The 10,043-nt window shown below is 35.6% G+C and overlaps 1 long non-coding RNA gene across 2 annotated transcripts; it reads right to left on the minus strand.

Annotated features, from left to right (window-relative positions):
• Positions 1–590: 590 nt before the first annotated feature.
• On the minus strand, positions 591–9,655 carry LOC144318662 (uncharacterized). Of its 2 annotated transcripts, none has more exons than XR_013384728.1 (3): positions 9,529–9,655; positions 6,629–6,730; positions 591–747 (listed from the first exon to the last, which is right to left on the minus strand). It is a non-coding gene; the product is annotated as an uncharacterized LOC144318662 (long non-coding RNA). The 2 variants fall into 2 exon arrangements; XR_013384722.1 differs by having other exon boundaries at positions 591–761.
• Between the last annotated feature and the right edge of the window lie 388 nt (positions 9,656–10,043).

Raw genomic sequence — 10,043 nt, forward strand, 5'->3', positions numbered from 1 at the left:
GAAAGGAAATTTAAGTGTAGGAGACATTTGTTCATGGCCTTTATAGTAAATAAAAAAGGGTTCATCTTCCTTCAGAATTTGAAAGATGGAAACCTGGACAGTTTCAGTTTCAAGTGGTCAAAATGGTCCCTTGGCTACTCTTGGAAATCATATTTTACCATCAACAAACTTATTGGGCTGTACCCTTTAATCTTACACTCTTGATCATGTTTATGTAAAAAGTTTAGTTATATTCTTTAACAGATTATTTTTGCATCATTCCAAGATGTAAATTTTCAACAAAGAGGCCATGACCCAACTTTTGATATTTCTGGAACACGCTCAGTATTATTGCCCATGTGTTAGAACTACTTGTATATATTGGCTCTTTTATATTGTGATGATTTACATTAGCATGCCATATGGGGTATTTTATAATTCGGTTTAATTGTGTGGTGCATTTGTGTAGGCAAAGCCTATCTCATGGTTTTCAAAGTATTTGACTTACTGTAAAAATAGTTGTTTTGCCATTTCCTACATATGTCAATAAACTGATCTGAATGAGAAGTTCTTTTTTTTAATATTTATTTATTCATATAAATAAGAGACACACAGAGAGAGGCAGAGACACACAGAGAGAGGCAGAGACACAGGCAGAGGGAGAAGCAGGCTCCATGCAGGGAGCCCGACGTGGAACTCGATTCCGGGACTCCAGGATCATGCCCTGGGCCGAAGGCAGTGCTGAACAGCTGAGCCACCCGGGCTGCCCTGAATGAGAAGTTCTAAAATAAATTGCAGGTAATGAATAATTTTTAGTTTAATCACTTAAAAAAGTAACTTATACTGACGACATGCAAAACATTGTGCCATTTGATGAAGCTATATACAATAATTCGATTCAGTTTATCCTATGTTTTGGGAGTAAATTTATGATCAGGCACTGGGTGCTAGAGATTCAAGGGTAAATACGATTAAGGTTCAATTTGGGAAGCTTTTATTTTAGTAAGAGAGATAGATATATAAAAAATATTTTATGTTATAATAAGTACAAAAATAGGCTTTGATAAAGGTGTTGAGAAGCACAGAGGAATGTTATGTAGTCCAGTTATTCCAAAATGCTAATAATCCAGATGGAAAATAATTAAAACACCAAAAATGCAGTGTTACTGATGATGATGAAATCCGTTTCATTCATTTCAAGCTTAAATTATTACTTTTAACAGTTCTAAGGAAAGGAAATAATTTTTCCTTTTTATTTTGCTAACAAGGAGCATAAAGATAGGAGAGGGAAAGGCACTTATTGAATAGAAAAAAAAATACTGTAGCAAATTAGAGAATAGAATCACAATCTCCTGACTCCAGTACAAGGCCCCTCTCATAACAGCACAAGAAGAAATTAATAAATTTGTAAGCCAGTAGGATGCATATTAATGCCAAATGCAGGAATTGGACTTAGAGGAATGTAGAACAAGAAGAAATCAGAGAAGGCAGACATGTTCTGGCGTGGGGATGGGAAGGATTGAGATCAATCGGGAATGCTGAAGGGTATTCCACAAATGAGAAATGATGAAAAGGAAGGGTCACAAACTCTCCAGATGACTTAACGAGACAGTAAGTACACACATTTGATGAAGTAGAGTTTTTACAAGGATAAAGGTGAGAAATGTAGTAGAGATTGTGATCATTAATTGGAACGAAAATTGCATCGCCTTTCAAGGATGAGCCTAATTATAGCAAACGAGAAGCTTAAGTATTCAGTTTGACTGTAATCATTCAAATACACCTGCCACAATTTATTCAGGCTGCCATTAATAGACTAGCTGTCCTAGTGAGGTCATCTGTAGCAAGACACACATCTGCATCTTCTTGTATTAGTTCAGTAGCATTTGGTATTCTGGGACTACTTGCTTTTTAAATAAATATTCTCATATTGAAGGAGAGTTTGCCTTTTCTGCAACCACCTGCCCAAAAGTAGACATATTTGTCTTTTTAGTTCCATGAAGACTGTCTTTAATCAAAGAAACCCCCCAATTCCACATCCGAAATAAAGATACAACAGAGAAAGTGCAGCTTCCAAGAATGCCATGATAAAGACTGCCTTTGATTTCTGGAGCTTCCTTTCAGTCAATTTGACCAATAAACAGTTTCTCTGCCTCTATTCTGGGTTTCTCTTCTTCCTTGAACAACAAATAGACTGATGGTTTATCACTGACCTTTTTATTTTGCCCTGCTTCTGACATTGATGACAGAAATTAGCAATCCTATTTTCTTTCTCAGTGTCTCTGGTCTGGCCATTGATCTCATAGTCAAGAACTATTGGTCTGTGAGCTAGTCAATCAGTAGCAGACAACAGCAATTGAAATGAGGACTGTTCCTAGAAATAGACAGCTGGCCCCATGCTTTTCTTCATCAAAGCAGAGAAACCTGGGGATCCCTGGGTGGCACAGCGGTTTAGCGCCTGCCTTTGGCCCAGGGCGCGATCCTGGAAACCCGGGATCGAATCCCACATCGGGCTCCTGGTGCATGGAGCCTGCTTCTCCCTCTGCCTGTGTCTCTGCCTCTCTCTCTCTCTCTCTCTCTGTGATTATCATAAATAAAGTAAAAAAAAAAAAAAGGCAAAGCAGAGAAACCTTTGCAGCAGAACTAACATGGCTCGTAAGACTCAAAGAAGAAGCCTAACCTTTTTACATCTATCTTTACATCCATGGATTGATGTATTGTTGAAATTTAACTTTTTGGTTGAGCTGATAACTGCTCCTTCCCCTCCTGCCACTCAAGAATAGAAGATAGAGGTGATTTTTTTTTAAAATAAATTTTCCATGGGACAAAACTGACGCACACCATTTTGGGTGAAGGGAAATAACCTCTCTTCTGTCAACTGCAAGCCAGTACCTGTGCTAAAGACCTGTGTACCAAGGGAAGGGAGAAGAAATGGGTAGAAAATATCAGAAAGGGAGACAGAACATGGAAACTCCTAACTCTGGGAAATGAACTAGGGGTGGTAGAAGGGGAGGAGGGCGGGGGGTGGGGGTGAATGGGTGATGGGCACTGAGGGGGGCACTTGACGGGATGAGCACTGGGTGTTATTCTGTATGTTGGCAAATTGAACACCAATAAAAAATAAATTTATTATTAAAAAAAAAAAAGACCTGTGTAACTTAGGGAATGTTTTGCCTTAGTCATGAGCTGAGAATAGTTAACCCCTCAGTGGGGTTCTAAAAACAAACCCTGTGCTCCACAGGACAAGAAACTCTGGTTTCACACTTTGTTGTATCTTATTGGATAAGGTGTATAGATGTCAGTAGAGACCTACTCTGCCCCTCCTCCGGGAACCTGAATGAACCTCATGATGATGGCCATCAAAACACTTTACATATCTGGAGAAGACACATTTTAGAGATCTCTGACACACAAGCTAATGTGGGAACCCAATGCATTCTAGGTTGTTGACTTGGAAATCAGTTGGTTGTGAGATTATATCTAAGCCTGAGATGTCCTTGAAAGGACTGAAATATGATTCCTATGCCAGTTCAAGTATGCCCGAGTGCTGGTGACTTTCTTACCTTGAATACCATGGCAAGGGTCTCACACTACTCAAAATGAACCTAAATGCTTATTAAGTTTGTGGAGAGATGGTCGGAGAGGCTGTTTTATTGAATTAACTGACTCAGTCAAAGCTCTCAGTTTGGATACTCTGTATTGTACAGTCCCATTTGAAGGTGAGTGAAGATTTCAGGTGAGGTCTGCACCTTTTTATTTCTAATGGAGCAACAGTAAATATATTCAACTTAGAACCAAATCCAAACTGCCTATATGTACATATGAAAATCAATATTTAAATTGCTTCTAACTTTTACTTTTTAGCATTAAAAATGCAAATACAGATGGTGACATTTCCACTCTAAAAACTAGATAAAATGAATTTGATACTTTATTGTGTTCTGAATTAGAGTATTTTTGTCTGTGAGTGAAAAATTTCCAAAAGGTAAAATGGGAGTGAAAGCAAATTTGGTTGTGTTCTCATAAGTAAAACCCAGCTGATCTGATGTTATACATTTATGGGGAAAAATATTGCCTTCTGCTCTGAGCAATTTTAGTTCAAAAGATGAATTTTTCATTACATACCAAAAGTTACAAATCAGGAGTGATAATTAAAATACATTTAACTGTTTAAGTGTAGCATTTTCCTATGTGAATTCTGTGATGTGCTAAGAATAAATGTCAAGGCATGTGAAAAGTTAACTAGGGATTCAAGTCCCCATCATATGAGTTTTTCTCTGTAAAGTTATTTACTAAGATACATTAATATATTCCAACTGTAGCATACCGGTTAGAAACTTTGGCTGAACTTTAAATTTATTATGGAAATGAATACCATCCCTTTTTAGAGAAATCTAGTACGGAAGTGGTTTAGTCAAATAAGGTAGTATTTAATGTTTTATGTCATGACCCCTTTTGATAATCTGATCCTCTTGTCAGGGGAGAAAAACATACATATAGATGACATTTTGCATTTAATTTCAAGATGTTCAAAGGTCCCTGAAGGTCTTGGCTCCAGGTTAAGAACTCTTAATCAAATGAATAGATATTTGATTATAAATCAGCAAACTTAGATTCTTACCTGAATTTAATGCTGATAAAATGTGTGACCTTAGATAAATTATGTATTTTTTTGTGTTAAAAATCTTCATTTATAAACATGATTGCTAATATTGGTAGTAATTTATTCCTTAATATAAGTGAGAATTTCTGGCTCTCTGGAGACATATCACCATATAAATCCAAGATGATATTATTATTAAATGTGTGGCCCAGATACTGAATATAATACATAATTCCAATTTCATATATCTACATATATTTTGTTTTCTTCTTTTCCACATTAGAAGGATAAGTCTCAATCTAATTTTGTTTCTAGGGCTTTCCATTCTTACTGAGGCCTTCTTGTGAGTATCTAACTTAAAAAAACTATTTTGATAATAAATTGATATATTGGTGATTAATACCATCCACATCTGCCTATCTTTAGTTGCTTCCTAAGTATTGGTTTTAGACAAAAAATGTAAGCCTTCCACTAAATTGCTCTATGGCACTTCAATCAAAGGTTTCTTTTGTATCATTAAAAGTGATAGACCCCGTTTAAAACTGAAATTATGTGGTTACATTTAAGAAATTTCAAATTGATGCCAGACATTAGCATGACTTGAAATCATTTCATTTGAAATACAGCCCTACTAGAGTTTGGTCTCAATTTTCCTAGCTGTCTAAATTTCAGACAGGGGACAGCCACGGCTCTTCAAGGTCTTGTGTGTGATTTAACACAACCCTGGAATCTTTCTATGTTGGAAGACAACTCTCTTGCCAAAGTCACCAGCTTATCTTTATTGACTAAATCAGGGCAGTTAAACATGAAAATTGGACCTGTTAATGTAATAATCAATCACTAAGAATAATGAAAACCAGCAAAAGTTAGTGGGGATGGACATTCTTTGTGGTAGGACATGAATCAAGATTTGGCTGGGCTAACTGATCATTTTGGGGCAACAAAATATCAACAATTGTAAACTGGGAGGTTTGAATGTTGAAATCATCATAATGAGCTATTAACAAATCCCAGGTGCTGTAAAAATCATTGGTAGATATGAAACTGTGGTTTAAGGGTGTATGGGAATGATTCATTCTTCCTTTGTGGTTCTTGAATTGCTACAGGCTCTATGGCAAGTTGCCTGATTATTGTTGGACCTTTCTATATTTCTTTTCAAATAAGGATAATAAACCATAAAGTCAAGACCATATTCTAAACTTACTCTGAATTAAAAACTGCCAACATATGCTTTCCACTGTCATTACTGCCTTGAAGAATATTTACATTATTATTTTTTATCAGGGAAACAAAGGGCAGAAGATATTCTCTTACATTTTCTTCCTGATTTTTTTTTAAATTTATGATAGTCACAGAGAGAGAAAGAGAGAGGCAGAGACACAGGCAGAGGGAGAAGCAGGCTCCATGCACCGGGAGCCCGACGTGGGATTCGATCCCGGGTCTCCAGGATCGCGCCCTGGGCCAAAGGCAGGCGCCAAACCGCTGTGCCACCCAGGGATCCCTTCTTCCTGATTTTTAAGATGTTTCTCAAACTTCAAACTATTTATTGTCTGAAACATAACATCTTCAGAAAAAGAGGGTGTTACCCTTGATCAGTAGTATAATTGTTTGGAATCACAGAATTTATTGGGGAAATTTAAAAACTTGCAGTGTGAGGAGAGCATATAGTCACATATAATGGACAGCATGTTCATAATTTTAAGTTAGGTGAAGTTGACTTTTTTCCTCATGACATTGATTATACCTGCAATGTAATAGTTACCTGTATTACTATTTGTTTACTATCTGTTTCTCTTACTTATTTGTGATAGAAATAAAAACTTTATCCATTTCATCCTTAAATTTTCTAGAACTTAATGTAATGTCAAAGTGAAAATAGACAAGTATTTCTTGACTGTTACATGAATGAATGTTGAATTTTTCAAACTTTTTAGGTAAAATTTCATAGTACTAAGAATAAAAATGTCTTTAAAAATTATATTACACAATTTAGTTAATTATGGGATCCAATTTGCCCTCCTCAGCACTGTACGTATATAATCTTACCTTTCTTTGCGAAGAATCAGCATTCATTAGATACATCTTTTAAAAACTCCACTCTTCCTGATGACTAACTGGCTTTCGTGAAGACCCTTTCTGATGCCCCTACTTCAAAATTTTCAGGATTCAGTACTCTTTAACCTGTCACAGTTTTTTTACACATTGATACCTATTTTATTGTGTACTGTCTTACGACTTTAGTCTTAGGGACTTTCTGTTCCCTTGTTAGTTTTGGTTGAACTGTCCACTGATGGGGCTTGAGGGGCTTTTCATAGCTTAACCCTGACTTAACCACAATCCAAAGGCTTTTCCAAGTGACACTGCTTCCACTTTTTCACATGTCCCTTGGTTCTTTTCACATGAATTGGCCCCTTGGACACCCTAGGCAGGCCTGTGTCTCATTACTCTGTTCCATCCTGGCATGGACTCCAGGTGGTATTATGCCCAGATGGTATTAGCTTTTCAGCATGGCCAGCTGCCTCAATTTCCCTTTTAATTTACTTTCCCCATTTAGTCCAGTAAGAATGACTTCTCGACCTCTCCCCTTTTCCAAGAAAGCATGCAAATCCACCTTAATTTTAAAACATGTTAAAGTATAATAAGTATAATGACTGTAAAAAAATGTTCAAAAGTGGGGCTCGATAAAGACAGAGAATTTTTCTTTTCCTGTGGTTTTTACACTATTACAAGAACAGTGTTGTTTTATGAGTTCAAATTCTTAAGAGCATAAAGACCGAAGATGAAGTAGTAATTGCCAACTAGTAAGTGATAGATTAAAAGCATATGAGAGGTTCTAAAGTGCCTCAATGTATAAAATAATGAACTGTGGTATTAGTGTAAAAAAGTAAATTGCTGAAATTATACTATTTTAATTCTGCTTTAGAAATAGCTATCACATTGAATCAGTAATGTTATGTTTCTTTTTCTGCCTTTAAATGAATATGACATTGTTTTTTTCAAAACCCTTCAGATGGTATAACAAAGAGGTTCATCCAACAGAAAATTGTGGTCTTTGGCAATAGAAAAAAAAATGCATTGAAAAAACTCCACTGGTATGTGGAAGCACAAGTCTTTATAGAAACAGTGTAATTAGAAGAGACAAGGATCAAAGAGTAGGAAAATCATATCATAAGTAAGTTCATCTTTCTTAATTCTTTAACCACCTCTTAAACTAATTTTTGAAGGTCCAATATCTCTCTGAACTAAGGAACTCCTTTTGAATGTGAGGGCAAGCCTGGAGTGGGATGGGAATATCTCAGGCTGTGGCAATTCTGTTATCAGTGGAAGTAACATGAGGGCTATAATTTTAAATAACACCATTTTTTACATTCTGTATAGCCAATACAAGCAATATGTATAAAGTACTTCATATCATCAATAGCTTATCTTTCCCTAAAATCACAATAAGGATGATCTTAACTACATCTACTTTAAGCTGTCTTCCACCCGGTTACAGTGTGTAATGGAAAGACAACTTTTTGAAATCTTGGGATATTTCAATCCCTGATACAGTCTCCAATCTCTGCTGTAGAGATCAAAGAAGATTTAAGAGGTCTTAATTTCCCACAACTTAAAACGGCATTGTTTCAGAATATTTGTGAGAACTTTTATAATCATCAATTTTGCACGCTATCTACTCTCACTCCCTACCTTTCCTTCATTCAAAGATCATTTCTATACTAAAGAATGACACTAGTTCTTCACTTAATTATCTTTTTGAGGATAGAACACTTCTGATAAATGACTTCCCACAATGATCTAGAGTTCTTAAAAAATATGTCTGCTATTACGATACAATATGTGATAATGAATCAGTTGGCTCTAATTTCTTTTCAGTTGTTTAATCATGGCTTGACCTGAAATGCCCATACTTAATCTGCTCTAATATGCACTTATTAACCACTGACTATATATTGGTAATGTGCTAAGACAATAATACAAAGGTGACCAGATATACTCTAGTTTAGAAGTTAGTGTATCAATTATGTCTAGTCATATTTCATTCTGTTACTACCTTGTTGCTTTGCAATTGTATGGAGTCGGATTTGTATATTTTTAATATTTACTTTTTTGTTTTCTTTTCCATTAGTTAGTGCAGAATAATGTTCACATACATATTTTATACACATATTCTTTTTAAATTTCAGACAAGAAAGCCTATGTGTAATGTTATATGGAAGCACAAAGAAAGAGATGAGGAAGATTCTAGTGAATTATTTCAACAAAACAACTCTTGCTAATATCTTCAGTTATGGTTAAAAGGCAAACACATGAATTAAAAACATATATATAAACATACTTTTCCCTTGACTTGCATAAACCTCTCCCTTCTTAGTTAATATAGCCTTAAGCACCAATCATATATAATTTCTAAAGTATGTGTTTATATAATTTTGGTGGATATAAAGGTAGTGAATGATCCCATGTCACTAGCTGTACTGGAGATGGAAGAATTATTATTTTACCATATTGCCATTCAGGTGCATTCTTTGAGATATCATTGAATCCTTATACATGGTTGGCTCCATAAAAGGTATATCAGAATGTTATCAGAGGTGTATCAGAATGTATCAGATGTGTTGTCACATCACCCCAAAGGACCTGACCCCCTCACTGACTGTAAGCCTGAGAATACCATATCAACTCTGACTTCGGTGTTCTCACTCTCTGAATTACCCTGTCAACAACATTGAGGCAGTTTAAACATCTCTAAACAACACAGTTTGTCTTTCCCTGCTTTCCTATTTCTACATGTTTCTTAATAACTTAATTACTTCTGAAAAATTCAATTTAACCACTACTTAAATATCATCTAATCATCCCTCAAAAGCCCTAATCCAGTTTATATCTCAAGCTACTTCAAGTGAACTTCTTTAGCCAATATCTTATTATTTATTATACCTGACCTCTTAGCAATATACTGCTACTGTTAAATTGCTTAAAAGGATATTTGATATTCCTGCTCCTTCCTGAAATACCATTTTCTACTTTTTTTGACACTACAGATTTGCTTGTGTTGCTTCCAACTCTCTGGACATTCTTTCTTAGAATACTTGCAAGGCTCTTTTTTTCTTTACGTGTTCATCTTCGTCAGGATTCTGTCCCCAACTCTGCTCTGTTCTCACTGCAAATCATCTCCTTGGTAACCACACCCACTCTAACAGCTTAAATTTCACATAAATCTGCTCTCCAGACCACCATCTTGCCTTCAGAATCAACTCACACTTCTATGCCCCGAACTAATCAATCTACCACACACTAAACAGTACTCAACATATTTAGAAAATGTCTGCTATTTTCATGCGCTGTTAGGCACTGGCAATATAATTAGGGAAAAATAAATAAATAAAAGACACCTACCAGGTCTAATGGAGAAAGAAACAATCAGATACATCTGAAACAAAAATTATTATCATATGTT

This window comes from Canis aureus, chromosome 1 (assembly GCF_053574225.1).
Source record: "Canis aureus isolate CA01 chromosome 1, VMU_Caureus_v.1.0, whole genome shotgun sequence".
NCBI lineage: Eukaryota > Metazoa > Chordata > Mammalia > Carnivora > Canidae > Canis > Canis aureus.